The sequence below is a fragment of the Lactuca virosa genome, chromosome 7 (genome assembly GCF_052849685.1).
Source record: "Lactuca virosa cultivar CGN04683 chromosome 7, Lactuca_virosa_CGN04683_v6, whole genome shotgun sequence".
Lineage (NCBI taxonomy): Eukaryota > Viridiplantae > Streptophyta > Magnoliopsida > Asterales > Asteraceae > Lactuca > Lactuca virosa.
Genome location: NC_136432.1, coordinates 172,819,748 through 172,835,992, shown reverse-complemented (window position 1 = coordinate 172,835,992; position 16,245 = coordinate 172,819,748). Strand labels below are relative to the sequence as shown.

The following is a 16,245-nucleotide window of genomic DNA, read 5'->3' as shown; positions in this document are numbered from 1 at the left end:
ACCGCACTCAAGGATATCCCATTCTATGGGAAGGATCATGAGGATGCTTTCAAGCATTTAGACGAGGTCAATGATATTGCGGATTATTTTAATACTCCTAATATCCTGAGGGAGACAGCTTTGTTAAGGATGTTACCAGTCACTTTCAAAGGAGCTGCAAAAGACTGGTTGAAGGCTCTTCCATCTGGTACAATCACCACATGGGCCCAATTGCGTGAGAAATTTCTAGATCAGTTTTGCCCACCCTCCAAAATCTCTAAACTCAAGAAGGCGATTGCCAACTTTGAGCAAAACCCGAGGGAGTCATTATACGAGGCATGGGAGCGCTATAAGGGGTTGTTAAGGAATTGTCCTCAACATGACCTAAACATTCAGCAAGAAATGTCGATATTCTATGATGGGGTGAATGTCATGACTAGACAACTCCTTGATTCACAAGGACCACTAACAAAGAAGAACCCAATTCAGGCCAAGGTGTTAGTTGAAGAATTTGCAAAGCACTCTCGTGAGTATCATAACCCAGGGCGTGATGGAATAAAGGGCAGTGGAGGTGCACAAACCGAAGAGATGGCTGCTGTGATGGCAATGCTTAGCACTATGGATAGGAGATTGACCCAAATGGACCAATCAATTCATGCAATTCGAGTTGGTTGCAAGAGATGTAGTGGCCCGCATTTGACAAAGGATTGCAATATGGATGAATATGGAAACAAGAAAGCTCAAGTTTGCTATTCAAGTGGGGACAGATACGATGAAGATTGGAGGAAACCAAAGAAGGAGTGGCTGCCTTATGATGAATACAAGAAGCAAAAAGAAGAGAAATTTAGGCAAACGGGCCGGGGTTTTTATCAGAGAGAGCAACCACCAGCTGAGAAGAAATCAAAATTAGAGACCATGTTGATGAAATTTATGGAAGCTTCAGAAAAAAGGCATGATGCTACTGACACTGCAATGGAAGAACAAAGAACTATAATGATGAATCATCACGTAATGATGATAGATCAGCAGGCATTAAAAAAAATCAGCAAGCCTCCATCAATAACCTTGAAGTACAACTTGGTCAACTTACCACTTTGGTTAAAGAGAAGATGTTCCCGAAAAATCCTGAAAAGAAGACTCAATCTCACATAATGGACATAGATACTGAAGAAGAGGCGATTTTTGAGTTCCTAGAAGCCTTAGAAGTGGAGCCACAGCAGCCCGATCCAAAGCCAAAGAAGCCGAAGCTCGAAATTGAAGAATCTGCTGGAATACCCAGTTCACGTCGTGAGCCCGCTATGCTCAAGTTGTGGTCTCGGTCTGAACAAAAAAACTCAGTATATGTTCCAGCTTATAAACCACCTTTGCCATTCCCGTCTAGAGCTAATCTCAGTCCACTAGAGAGAGAACATCTGTAGTTTATCAAGCAATTGAAGGGTATTCCTATCAATACTCCTTTTATTTATTCACTTGCAAACGTTCCAGAATATGCTAAGTTCCTACAAGACTTGTTAGACACTCGTCAGCAATTAAAGGAGAATTCTAAGGTGATTCTAAGTGAGCAAAGCTCAAAAGCTGTGTTGGGAGAGATACCTAAGAAGATGGGGGATCCTGGACGACTCACTCTCCCATGTGAGTTTGGGAATAATATGAAGGTTTATGCTTTAGCCTATTCTGGGGATAGCATAAATTTGATGCCTTATTCGTTTTATCAAAAATTGAATATTCAGAAGTTGAAGGCTACAAAGATGACTATTCACATGGCGAACCGTTCAGTGACACAGCCCTGGGGCATTGTGGAAGATATTCTCGTGAAAATTAGGAAATTCGTTTTTCCAATAGACTTTGTGGTTTTGGATATGAAAGAAGATCCCAATGTACCAATTCTTCTTGGTCGCCCGTTACTTAACACTGCTGGAGCTCTGGTTGATATACGCGAGTCCAAGCTCACCTTGAGAGTTGGGGATGAGAAGGAAATTTTTGGAATAGAAGATGGTTTCCAAGGGAGTCATGCTCAAGAAGAGGTTTTCAACATAGATGAAGAGAATGAACTTGAAGAATTAGAGAAGCTCATGGAAGAAGAAATCAAAACAATTCAACAAGTTAAAAGAACAAAACCGAGAGCATATGTTTCATTTTTAGTTGAAATCATTGCCTACACGAATCCAACTTCTTGGGTAAGCAAGGAAGATGATGAGATGTCGAGTGATGAAGAGGAGGTTACTTCAAAAGTCACAAGTCCAGTGGTGAAAGAAGAGAAGGATACTATGGAGCTTAAAAATGATGGAAAATTGAAGATTCAAGGGATCAAACGCAAGCTCGATGGAGACGAAGTCAAGGCTAAAAAGGAGAATTCTAAAAAGGCGTATATTCGTCGAGTGTAAGCTTACAAGAGGCGTTTTAAGGAGCAAAAGATCCTAGTGGTGGATTCTTCTGACGAATCAACGTAGAGGGCACGGAGTCCAGCTCAAGACTCCTCAAAAAGAAGCGCTTCTCGGGAGGCAACCCGAGTTTGGTTTACATTTTTTCTTTCTCTTTTTAGTTTTTGCATTTTTATTTTAGGGAAGTCGGTCATATCATCCAACTCACTTTATTCATAATTAAACACTGAGTGTGGGGTCCCTAAAAATTAAGTGGTAATAATTAAGAATTTAGTTACTAGACAAACCTGGATTAAAAAAAAATAATAAATTGTCATATAGTATTCACGACGTGAATCAATATGATTCACGACGTGAGTTCTGAATGAACCGGACAGTATATCGTTGATACATATCAGCCCATTTTCTATTAAACTAAATGGCCCAAGACTAATCCATTTCTGATGAAGAATGAATGGCCCAAAATTAAGCCCAGACAGGACTCACGACGTGAATCCTTAAGGATTCACGACGTGAACAGTAACAAACACGGGACCACAGATTAAAGAAACACGGGACCACAGATTAAAGAACACAGGACTCACGACGTGAATCCTTAAGGATTCACGACGTGAACAGTAACAAACACGGGACCACAGATTAAAGAACACAGAATCCCTTTGACCAACTCATTCTTTATTCCCACGAAGTGAACGCGAAATCTGGTCCCCCCTTGCTCCGATTTTAGCCGACATACACTCCATTTTCGTTTTTGCTTACGTAATCTTTCGATCTAAGGTAATACTTCTTTATTCTCATGTCTACTTATGGTGCATCTTGTAGCCGGGAGTGTGTTGCAACATTCCCTATTTTTTAGCACACTTCTTGGCTGGCTCTGCTGCCAGTTCTCGCCCCGGGAGCCCTATTTGTGGAGGGCAATTCATTACCCGGTTGGCCCGATCGTATGGGTTACTAGTTCCCGATATCACTCGTTCCATGACCCGTATGGATGGTCATGAGTTTAGCATGGGGTATTTGGAGACCATGCGGGTGGTCCAAAATTATAGAACTCATTGGTGTATTTTGGGGTCGGATAATGAGGATGGTGGTGAGCAGCACGGTGATCAACCCGCACCACAACCAAGGCCGAGGAGAAGGAATGTTAGAGGAAGAGGGGAGAGAGGGCAGCCGGTGCATACACCCGCACCCATGGTAGGATCACATATTGGGGATAATATGACAGGGTATTTTGACCAGCTCTCTTTGAGTGTGAACTGGATTGGAGGGACTATGGAGAATATGGTTCAGCACTTCAATGTGGAGCAGCCTTGTAACGTCCGAAAAATACCAGCTAAACATTTCATTTTGAAATTAGGTTAATTCATAAAAACATCGTTACAAAACATTCACAATATTAATTTATGTCTGAGAACCGGTAACATCATAGTAAAATATTCAGAGTACATCCCAGGAAATCCATAGTGCGGAAAACATGAGAGTGTGTGATATGCCGCTACCGCGCCGGCTCCTTTCCCCTAGCTGAAGAGGTACCTGAAAACAAAACTATAAAACGTAAGCACGAAGCTTAGTGAGTTCCCCCATAATGCCACATACCATGCAATCATATAATGAGTAACTAAGGGATACGGGCCTCGCCCACACCCATAGAGGTACGGGCCTCGCCCACACTCTACTAGCTAGGAGATACGGGCCTCGCCCACACTCTACTTTCTGAGAGATACGGGCCTCGCCCACACTCTACTACTAAACCATAACATACAAGTATCACACAGACAACAAGTATAAGCAATTCTATCATACTGGCATATAACACAATCAACTCAGTTATAAGATACGGGCCCCGCCCACACTCTGATACCAACATATCGTCTATACGGGCCGGCCTTGGTGCCTTAGACCCGTCCCTACTGGAAGAAAACTCACCTCGAGAGTAGCTGCTGAAAAACCTGCTCAGACTACGCCTGGCTGCCGCACCGGTAATCCCTCCGGCTATAAATCCGTAAACATGGATTAGGTACTCATAAATACCCCTAAGGTCAAATGACTGGTCAAAGTCAACTCCTTGGTCAAAGTCAACCTTCTGATTGACTGGACTCGCCGAGTCCATATGGCGACTCGCCGAGTCCTTCTATGTCTAGCCCGACTCTGACTCATCGGGTCCCTGTTCCCACTCACTGAGTCAGCCTGACTCGCTAGACGGGGTCAACTAACAAACCCGCGACTGGACTCGCCGGGTCCAAGGGGGTGACTCGCCGAGTCCGACGAACAGATCTCACAAATCGCTCCAATCTTCCATCAGAACATCAACCTTGGAGATTTGGAGATTCTGGGACTATAGCTACACGTTAAATTGCTAATTCCACGTGCGACTACGGAGGGTTGGACCTCCTACACTTAAACCCTTCTTATCCTAGTGACTGATCATATGACTCGCCGAGTTGGAAGAACAACTCGTCGAGTTCAAGGCTATATTCAAGGGACACGCCGAGTTTGAGGAACGACTCACCGAGTACCAGACAATCTTCATAGGACTCGCCGAGTTTCTTATCCAACTCGCCGAGTCTAAGGCCATCTTCATGGAACTCGCCGAGTGCACTTTGGCACTCGCCGAGTACCTTTCGACTCTTCACCCATTCTGGCCAAATTTGAGACATGCAATGGTTCCAAACCATAAATCTAAGCTCCTAGGGCATAAACACACGGAGTTTGGGAGGTTTAAGGGCTTGCAATCCACATATAAGGGACAAAAAGGGAATCTATTTTACTAAGGATCAAGAAGGAGCTTTCTTACCTGGTTAGGAGCTTCTCCCAGGGTAGATTTCGGATCTATCACACTTCCTTGCACCCTCCAACTTCCTCCTTCTTCTTCTAAGCTTCAAACTTCCTTCACCAAGCCAAAATCACTCACAAGGATCAATATGGGCTAGGGTTTTGCTCTACAGTTCTTCTGGAAGAGAATGGGACGAAATGGGTGTTTTAGAATGGGTAAAATAGGGTGAAATGTCTGAAGATAGAGTTTCATTCAGACGGGTGGACTCGCCGAGTCCATGCATCGACTCGCCGAGTTCACCGCTCAAATCCCGTGTCCACCCTGCTGTTACTCGGCGAGTCGGGACGTAGGCTCGCCGAGTTCGTGGCAAAAATAAGAATAAAACTTAAATAAAATCATACCATGAACCCGGTGTTACAATTCTCCCCCACTTATTTTAGACTTCGTCCTCGAAGTCTGCCGCTCCCTTTCAGAACAGCTCCGGATAATGCTCCATCATCTCATCCGCGGGCTCCCAAGTCCATTCCGAGCCCTTCCGATGCTGCCATTGCACCTTCACCAGCTCCACCCTTTTGTTCATCAGTTCCTTCGACTTCCGGTCTAGGATAGCCACAGGCCGCTCAATATAATTCAGGCTGTCATCAATCTGGATGTCCTCCAAAGGTACCACTGCTGAATCGTCCACCAGGCACTTCCGCAGCTGGGAGACATGGAAAGTGCCGTGGATCTGACTGAGTTCGGCTGGAAGATCCAGCCGATATGCCACCTTGCCCACTCAGGCTGCAACCCTAAACGGTCCAATATACCTGGGACCCAACTTGCCCCGTTTCCTGAATCGGATGACGCCCTTCCACGGCGACACTTTCAGGAGAACCATATCCCCGACCTGGAACTCCAGGTCTGATCGGCGCCTATCGACATAACTCTTCTGCCGACTCTGAGCAGTCTGAAGCCTGCTCCGGACCTGCTGAATCTTCTCTGTCGTCTTGAGCACTACTTCGGTGCTCCCCATGACTCTCTATCCAACCTCGCCCCAACATATCGGGGTCCTGCACTTCCTCCCGTACAACATCTCGAAGGGAGAACGGTCAATACTCGCGTGATAGCTGTTGTTATATGAAAACTCGGCTAAAGGAAGATAGGTATCCCAGCTACCACCGAAGTCTAAAACACACGCCCGCAGCATGTCCTCCAGAGTCTGGATGGTCCGCTCGCTCTGGCCATCCGTCTGCGGGTGAAAGGCTGTACTAAAATGCAGACGAGTACCCAGCTCGTCATGAAACTTCTTCCAGAACCTGGAAGTGAACCGCACATCCCTATCCGAAATCACTGAAACTGGCACCCCGTGCCGTGCCACCACCTCTCTGATGTAGATATCGGCCAATTTCTCGGCCGAGATGCTCTCCTGAATCGGGATAAAGTGGGCGCTCTTGGTCAATCGATCGACGATGACCCATATCGAATCCCCTCCCCGCGCGGTCCTGGGAAGCTTGGTGATGAAATCCATCGTGATGTCTTCCCATTTCCACAGCAGGATATCCAACGGCTGCATCTTGCCGTGCGGTCTCTGGTGTTCGGCCTTGACCTTCCTGTAGGTCAGGCACCGCTCAACGTACCATGCTACATCCCGCTTCATGCAGGGCCACCAATAGTCCAGACGAAGATCCCTATACATCTCCGTTGCCCCTGGATGAATGGAGAATCGGGATTTGTGCGCCTCCTCCATCAGAACCTGGCGCACGCCTCCGAGGTATGGAACCCACACCCTGCGGTGTAATGTCAATAATCCTCTGCTGTCATAGTCGAAGGAGGAAACCTGTCCCACAATCCGCTCACTCTTCCGATGTTCCTCCTTTATAGCCTCCTGCTGAGTCTCCCGGATCCGCTCCAAAAGCGGAGTCACCACTGTCATCCGCATGCAAATATCCCTGATCGGCGCCGCCTTGCGGCTAAGCGCATCGGCCACCACGTTGGCCTTCCCCAAGTGATAAAGGATTTCACAATCATAATCCTTTACCACATCAAGCCACCGACGCTGCCTCATATTCAGATTTGGCTGGTCCATGAGGTACCTCAAACTCTTGTGGTCCGTGTAAATCGTACAGCGAACCCCATAGAGGTAATGACGCCAAATCTTAAGGGCGAACACAACAGCCCCCAACTCCAAATCATGCGTCGGGTAGTTCGCCTCGTGAGGCTTCAGCTGCCTCAACGCGTAGGCGATGACATGCCCTCTCTGCATCAATACCGCGCCCAAACCTGAGATGGACGCATCGCAGTATACAACAAAATCCTCCATGCCCTCTGGCAAGGCTAAGATTGGCGCCTCGCACAATCTCTGTCTCAGTGTCTCGAATGCTGCCTGCTGCTCAGGCCCCCAACGAAAGACCACATCCTTCCTCGTTAACCTGGTCAGGGGTAATGCTATCTTGGAGAAATCCTGGATGAATCTCCGATAGTAGCCAGCTAATCCTAGGAAACTCTGAATCTCAGATGGAGATTTCGGAACCTCCCATCTCATCACGACCTCCACCTTGGCCGGATCCACCGAAATCCCGTTCTGGTTGACAAGGTGCCCAAGAAACTGCACCTCACGCAACCAGAACTCACACTTGGAGAACTTAGCATACAGGTTCTCCCTTCTCAAGGTCTCAAAAACCTCCCGCAAATGCTCCTCATGCTGCTCTCGCGTCTTGGAGTAAACCAAGATATCATCTATAAATACTATCACCGACCGGTCTAACATCGGTCTACACACGCGGTTCATGAGGTCCATGAACGCGGCAGGAGCATTGGTGAGCCCGAAAGGCATCACCACGAACTCATAGTGGCCATAACGTGTCCGAAATGCCGTCTTCTGCACATCCTCCTCTCTGACCCTCACCTGGTGATACCCTGAACGCAAATCTATCTTGGAGAACCAAGATGCTCCGTGAAGCTGGTCAAAGAGGTCGTCAATCCTCGGGAGTGGGTAGCGGTTCTTCACCGTTACCTTATTCAGCTCCCTATAATCGATACACATCCGATGCGACCCGTCCTTCTTCTTCACAAACAGAATCGGGGCTCCCCAGGGTGAACTGCTTGGTCTAATGAAACCCTTGTCTAACAGCTCCTGAAGCTGTGTAGACAACTCCTGCATCTCAGGAGGAGCCAACCGATACGGTGCCTTGGCTATCGGAGCCGCACCAGGGACTAGGTCGATCCTGAACTCCACCTGTCGCTCTGGAGGTATCCCAGGCAGCTCCTCGGGGAATACATCCGCGAACTCTCGTACTACGGGCACATCACCCATTGTCGCCTTACCCGCCTCCCGGGTGTCCATGACATATGCGACATATCCTGCGCAACCCTGCTGAAGGTAACGCCTTGCCCTCGCTGCCGAACAGAAGGCTGGCCCTCGCTGTGATCTCTCACCCTGAATTACTAACTCTCCCCCACTAGGGGCTCTGACTCGTACTAACTGTTGCGCGCAATCTATCACTGCCCCATTGGGACTCAGCCAATCCATACCAATAATGACCTTGTTTCCCTGCAATGGAATGGGAACTAGGTCAACCAAATACCGCTCTTCGAACAACCTTAACACACAATCTCGGAAGACCTCTGATGCTCGCACCGACCGGTCGTCCGCAATCTCGACCTCTAAAGGGCAATCCAACATGCCCGAGGACTCAGGAAACTTCTTGCTAAGTGAAAGAGAAACAAAGGATCGGGTAGCCCCTGAATCAAACAACACCTGGACTGGAATACCGTTCACATGGAACGATCCTAAACGTATATACACAGAGCACATGTCAATATCATAAATCTCATATAAATAGGTCAGAGGGAAAGAATCATACCCATCACCACATCGGGTGCAGCGCGTGCCTCCTCGGCTGTCAGCTGAAATGCCCGGCTCCTCACCACCGGAGCCTCTGCCTTGCCCTGCCGGCCATCTGTAATCCGCAGGGTCGCTGGAGCTGGCGCCTGTACTGACGCTGCTGCTGTTAACTGGGGGCAGTTGGCCCTCTTGTGGCCCCTCTGGTTGCAGTGGAAACATAGCAACTCAGATGTCTGAATAACCGGAGCAGGGGCAGTACAATCCCTGCTGAAGTGTCCCGTCTTGCCGCACCTGTAGCAGTCTGTCGATCCTAATCTACACGCTCCCTCGTGCGACCTGCCGCACTTCCTGCAGCGGCCCGGTCCTGAATGGCCTTTCGGCCTACCATCTGATCCCTTGGGCTTCTTTCCCGAAGCCCCTATCGTCTGTCCCTCCTCTGCCTTCCTCTTCCGAATGTGCTCCAAATCTATCTCCCTCTCCTTCGCCCTAGCAATCATAGAATCCAGGGTAGGGCAAGCTGAAAAACTGACATGCTCCCGAATGTCAGCTCGCAACATGTCATGGTAGCGGGTCCTCCTCATATCCTCATCACCTGCATACTGGGGCACCAGTAACGCCCTCTCCCGGAACTTGGCAGTGATCTCCGCCACTGTCTCTGTCGTCTGCCTCATATCCAAGAACTCCCGTGCCAACTGCTGGAGTTCCACCGTAGGCGCGAACTCCGCCCTGAATCGTGTCACAAAGTCCGGCCATGTCATAACCTCAATGGCCGCGGCTCCCAAAGAGTCACAAACCGACTCCCACCAATCTCTAGCTCTGTCACGTAGACACCCTGTTGTAAATCGTACCTTCGACCCCTCGGGGCAGAAGCTGATCAGCTGTGCAGACTCAAGGTCTACAATCCATCGTCTGGCAGCAATGGGGTCCTTCGCCCCATGGAAATCTGATGCACCACTGCCCCTGAAGTCCTTAAAGGACAGTGTGCGTGGTCCTGACTGGCTAGCCGCCATATAACTCCTGAACGCATGTGACGTGACGTATTCACATAATGGCTAGCCGCCATATTACTCCAAATCCAGCACTCTTAGATTATTCAACCCTGATCGCATGTGACGTGACGTATTCACATAATGGCTAACTCCCATTACTCCGAGCCCCACTAAGCACAAAGCAAGCAGCATTCGGACACAGTAAACTACTCAAGCAAATCTATCCTCATAACGAGAAATCTCATGCTACTCTCGCCCTAAGTAATCGCCATCCCACTCTCTGCCATCAGCTGCACAAGAGGTCCGTGCTTTCTTTCCCTAACTAGCTCGCGAATACTATTACATATTACTCAGACTAGATAATTATTCGAATGAGAGGTCCACCCTACAACGGTTGGACTCAAACAAGAGCTGCGAAATAGGGCTAGACCCAACCTTCTGAAATTATTTAATCCTTGCAATATGTAACTTAGCATATTCGTTCACTAGTTAGTGAAAGACAACTGGAACTCCTAATAGCACAAAGCAAGCAGCATCCGGGCATTGAGTACACATAATCAAGTATATACTACTCTGGCTATCATACTGACTGATCTGTACTAGCATGCAATTCTCAAAAAGCCGAAACACATAAAGCAGGCACATAAGGCATCATTCCTAGATCCTTAGTCCTATTCTAGCATGATGTTCTACTGAAACTGAAACTGATAATCATAACGTAAACTTGTATGGGTACTTTGGGGAAAACTTACTTGAGCTCGGCCGGTCGCGCACATCACACACCTTCTTCTTTTTAGAAACCCCTTTTACTTAGTCTTTAGAAAATCATTTCTTTATAAAAATCTTTTATTCCCTCGATTTGAGTCCAGACACCCCCGAAGGTGTGTCCGAATCCCTCAAACCAGGGCTCTGATACCAACTTGTAACGTCCGAAAAATACCAGCTAAAAATTTCATTTTTAAATTAGGTTAATTCATAAAAACATCGTTACAAAACATTCACAATATTAATTTATGTCTGAGAACCGGTAACATCATAGTAAAATATTCAGAGTACATCCCAGGAAATCCATAGTGCGGAAAACATGAGAGTGTGTGATATGCCGCTACCGCGCCGGCTCCTTTCCCCTAGCTGAAGAGGTACCTGAAAACAAAACTATAAAACGTAAGCACGAAGCTTAGTGAGTTCCCCCATAATGCCACATACCATGCAATCATATAATGAGTAACTAAGGGATACGGGCCTCGCCCACACCCATAGAGGTACGGGCCTCGCCCACACTCTACTAGCTAGGAGATACGGGCCTCGCCCACACTCTACTTTCTGAGAGATACGGGCCTCGCCCACACTCTACTACTAAACCATAACATACAAGTATCACACAGACAACAAGTATAAGCAATTCTATCATACTGGCATATAACACAATCAACTCAGCTATGAGATACGGGCCCCGCCCACACTCTGATACCAACATATCGTCTATACGGGCCGGCCTTGGTGCCTTAGACCCGTCCCTACTGGAAGAAAACTCACCTCGAGAGTAGCTGCTGAAAAACCTGCTCAGACTACGCCTGGCTGCCGCACCGGTAATCCCTCCGGCTATAAATCCGTAAACATGGATTAGGTACTCATAAATACCCCTAAGGTCAAATGATTGGTCAAAGTCAACTCCTTGGTCAAAGTCAACCTTCTGATTGACTGGACTCGCCGAGTCCATATGGCGACTCGCCGAGTCCTTCTATGTCTAGCCCGACTCTGACTCATCGGGTCCCTGTTCCCACTCACTGAGTCAGCCTGACTCGCTAGACGGGGTCAACTAACAAACCCGCGACTGGACTCGCCGAGTCCAAGGGGGTGACTCGCCGAGTCCGACGAACAGATCTCACAAATCGCTCCAATCTTCCATCAGAACATCAACCTTGGAGATTTGGAGATTCTGGGACTATAGCTACACATTAAATTGCTAATTCCACGTGTGACTACGGAGGGTTGGACCTCCTACACTTAAACCCTTCTTATCCTAGTGACTGATCATATGACTCGCCGAGTTGGAAGAACAACTCGTCGAGTTCAAGGCTATATTCAAGGGACACGCCGAGTTTGAGGAACGACTCGCCGAGTACCAGACAATCTTCATAGGACTCGCCGAGTTTCTTATCCAACTCGCCGAGTCTAAGGCCATCTTCATGGAACTCGCCGAGTGCACTTTGGCACTCGCCGAGTACCCTTCGACTCTTCACCCATTCTGGCCAAATTTGAGACATGCAATGGTTCCAAACCATAAATCTAAGCTCCTAGGGCATAAACACACGGAGTTTGGGAGGTTTAAGGGCTTGCAATCCACATATAAGGGACAAAAAGGGAATCTATTTTACTAAGGATCAAGAAGGAGCTTTCTTACCTGGTTAGGAGCTTCTCCCAGGGTAGATTTCGGATCTATCACACTTCCTTGCACCCTCCAACTTCCTCCTTCTTCTTCTAAGCTTCAAACTTCCTTCACCAAGCCAAAATCACTCACAAGGATCAATATGGGCTAGGGTTTTGCTCTACAGTTCTTCTGGAAGAGAATGGGACGAAATGGGTGTTTTAGAATGGGTAAAATAGGGTGAAATGTCTGAAGATAGAGTTTCATTCAGACGGGTGGACTCGCCGAGTCCATGCATCGACTCGCCGAGTTCACCGCTCAAATCCCGTGTCCACCCTGCTGCTACTCGGCGAGTCGGGACGTAGGCTCGCCGAGTTCGTGGCAAAAATAAGAATAAAACTTAAATAAAATCATACCATGAACCCGGTGTTACAAGCCTCCTCACCTTGGGTATCGCTAGCCGATATGCCCTCGATGGAGCGAGTATCGAGGACAAGGAGGAGATGGGGCAGGCACTAGTGAAGCAAACGAGGAGGATGAAGATGATTGATCGTTTAGTTTTATTTTGTTTGTTTTAGACTTATTTGGTTTGTTTTTATTTTGTTTTTAAATTTGTTTGGATTGTAAGACTGTAAGATATTATGTGACTTTGCTCTTCTTTTGGTGGTTAACTTTCAGCTTGCTAAGGAGTCATGGGGAAGGAGTAAGGTCGAGTCAAGAGTCGTGTTCGTTTAGGCGAGTGTCGTTCAAGTCTTGGAATTGAAAGTCGAAACCCACAATTGGAAATAAGTGTGGGGTGAGTCGAGAGAGAGGTTATAGTTAGAAGAGTCGTCAAAATACACTGAATTTAGAAGGGTCTTAATTCGTTAAGACGTTGAGTGGAGTATATGTATTTACAAGGAAGAAGGCAGTTTCAATTCTGGTTCACCCAGACTTCACGTCGTGAGCCTATATTGCTCACGTCGTGAGCAAAGTTACAAGGAAATTCAGAATGCGCGATCCAGCGACTTCACGTCTTGAGCCTATACTGATTCACGTCGTGAGTTTTGAATTTCCACCACACTGATTCCGTTCCGTTCTTCTTCATTACATGGAATTACTACCATTCCTTATGACACTTTTGTGACGATTCGATGGGCTGTTTTCTCTAATATACAATGTGGCGTATGCTTTCCCACATTGTCTACACGATTTGGAGGCCTGCACCATTCTTTTTGAAGATTGAAGTTTTGATTGATGACTGGTTTCGCAAGTTCAAGTCCAAGTTCTTCTTTTTGAAGTGGTCCAATATTTGAGATGCATATTTCAACCACACTTTTGTAGATGATCACGCCACTATCCCAGGGGAGTCTGCTCCTTTTTCTCCCTTTATTGCTTTTAATTTATTTTGTGCATACAATGAGGGCATTGTATGTAATAAGTGTGGGGTAGGGGGTAGAAAAAGTAAATTAGTAAATTGCTAGAAATCTTAGAAATCTTAAGGAATTTAAATTTTCATGGGTTTTAAATAATAATCTAATTTTAGTTCTAGTTATAATAATTTGAACTTAAGTTGCTAGTCTTGCATTGGGATGATCTGATAAAGGCTCAAATGTTTAGTTGAGCCAATACACGTTATAGTGCATTTGTGGCCTCCCTTTTTCTAGTGAAATCATGGGACAAAAACACAACCTCGCTTAGTTTGAGGGATGCGATATGTTTAGCAGCCTAAACCTGAAATGTATCCAGGAAAATTAATATCCTTAACCAATAAGGGTTGAAGTAAAGCGCCCCTGCTTAAGCATGTAGGTTTTTGAGTGATATTAAAAAAAAAGTGAGTACATGTAAAAAAAAAGAGAGGGAGAAATTACCAAAAAAGTGAAAAATTGAAGAATTTTTGGAGCATAGAAATATCAAAGTTTGAAGATCAAAGATCAAAAGTTCTGAAGTATCAAAAGTTGAAGATACCAAAAATTACACAAAGATGGTGAATTCAAAGAAATCAAAGATCAATTATCAAAGAAGTGAAGAATTCAAGAGCTCCAAGTTGTGGTATCTTCTAAAAAGTTGTAATTCTCTAGTTTATGTATGCTTTGGTAGCTTTACAAAAATACTTTGAGGTTAAGTAGGATTTCTGGGGATGGATTCGGAGGGTTGCATAAAATGAGCATTGTTCGAAAGAAGTGGGCGAGTGTTTATGAGGATTGTGAGTATTTAGAATTGAGGGGGTTACTTAGGAAAAAATTTAGACACAAATGCATGCGTTGAAGTTTTAGCATAATGGCTGAGACTTGAGTTGGATCGTTCTATGTGATATTGGTGATGAAGGTTTGATTTAATAATTAAATTTGCTTGACGGCAAGCAAAGAACAAGTGTGGGGTATTTTGATATTGCCATATTTATACATATTTTTAGGCAATATTTAATTACATTTCTATTAATATTTTGGTCATTTGCATAGAATAATGGTACTTATAAGTTTAATTTGTTATTTTGCAGCCAAACAGAAGCATTTTCGAAGATAGGGACTGAAATTGACAGAATATGGAACTTTGGAGGCTTGAAGGGAAGAAGGATGAAAAACTCAGCAAAAGAACGTTTTCACGACGTGAACAATGCATGGTTCACGACGTGAGTCGAGAATTCTAGAAGATATGCATACGGGTGGAAGAGTCCTTGCCGAACACGGTTATCTAATATTCACGACGTGAATCCTTATGGTTCACGACGTGAACTCGGGAAATCAGAATACTATAAATTCCCTTGCCCATTACGATTTGAGAGACTTTTGGCTGATTGAAGGGTTTCCAGAAGACGATTTTTAGCAGAAGAAAGGCCCTGGAAAAAGGTTTTCAACACCAAAAGAGTGAAGGTCCATAATTTAGTTCACTTATTTGATACTTATGAACATGTTTCCTTATACTTTGATTTGTGTTATTGTGTTAGTTGCTATTATGAGCAGCTGAATCTAGCTACTATTGTTTAGCTAGATGAAGCTTCTAACTTATGAATAGCTTAATTTTACATGGATTTATTTAGTTGGTGAATTGCTTGTGTTGATTTATCGTTACCTAGCATGCTTATGTTTGTTTCTCTAGTTGCTTAAATTCATGTTCTGTGTAGCTTAGTGACCATTAACTGCATGAACTTGTTTACCTAATGATTTAGTGAACATTAAATTGTTAGATCTAGGATTGACTAATCTTAGTTACTAATTAGAGTAAATAAACTTAGCTGTGCTAGAGAACGTAGATTATGACTATAATTCCGTTTACATAATAAATCTTACATAGCATATTCATATTCATAATTGGTTTTGTGCTTAATCGTGTGTGACCATACATAGTTTTACATGAATTAATTAATTATTAGTAAAGTTAGACTTAAATTACTAACATAATAATAACCAACTTGATAATCCATAATTATTAGCTAGCCATAAGGACGAAGTGGATTCGAACTAAACAAGAATGTTTTTACTTATTGATTGAATTTGAGCTAAGTTCGTCTGATCTTGTAAAATCAGATAAAACCCTTTTTAAACTTGTTAATAATTAGGTTAATTTGATAGCAAGTAGATTAATTAGTAACACCGTTCCCTGTGATCGATACCCGACTTACCCAAGCTATACTATAATCTGACTAGGTACATTGCCTATAGGTGCATAGTTGGTCTAAGTTTGTTAGGTTATAAATATTAAAATTAGTAGGTACTTTTGTGCACATCATGTGCACTAGGCCAAGTCCACCACAAAGAACGATAAGAATATTCGTTATGATTTGCTAAAAGTTTAGTAAATATGGTTATGCTTACAAGATTAAGTGTAATTCTGAATTGTTGAAAAGGTTTCAATGTAAAGCAAAACGAATAGGACGAGTCAGTTAGGCAGAAAGATAAAGTTTCTCCAATCTGAAAAGAAGGGAGAGTACTTAAGTATCGTGTTTTATGATTAAC

The 16,245-nt window shown here is 45.0% G+C and overlaps 1 non-coding gene across 1 annotated transcript; it reads right to left on the bottom strand.

Moving 5' to 3' along the window:
* Nucleotides 1-258: 258 nt before the first annotated feature.
* LOC145127983 (small nucleolar RNA R71) lies at nt 259-365 on the bottom strand. The gene has a single exon (XR_013716586.1). It is a non-coding gene; the product is annotated as a small nucleolar RNA R71 (small nucleolar RNA).
* Between the last annotated feature and the right edge of the window lie 15,880 nt (nt 366-16,245).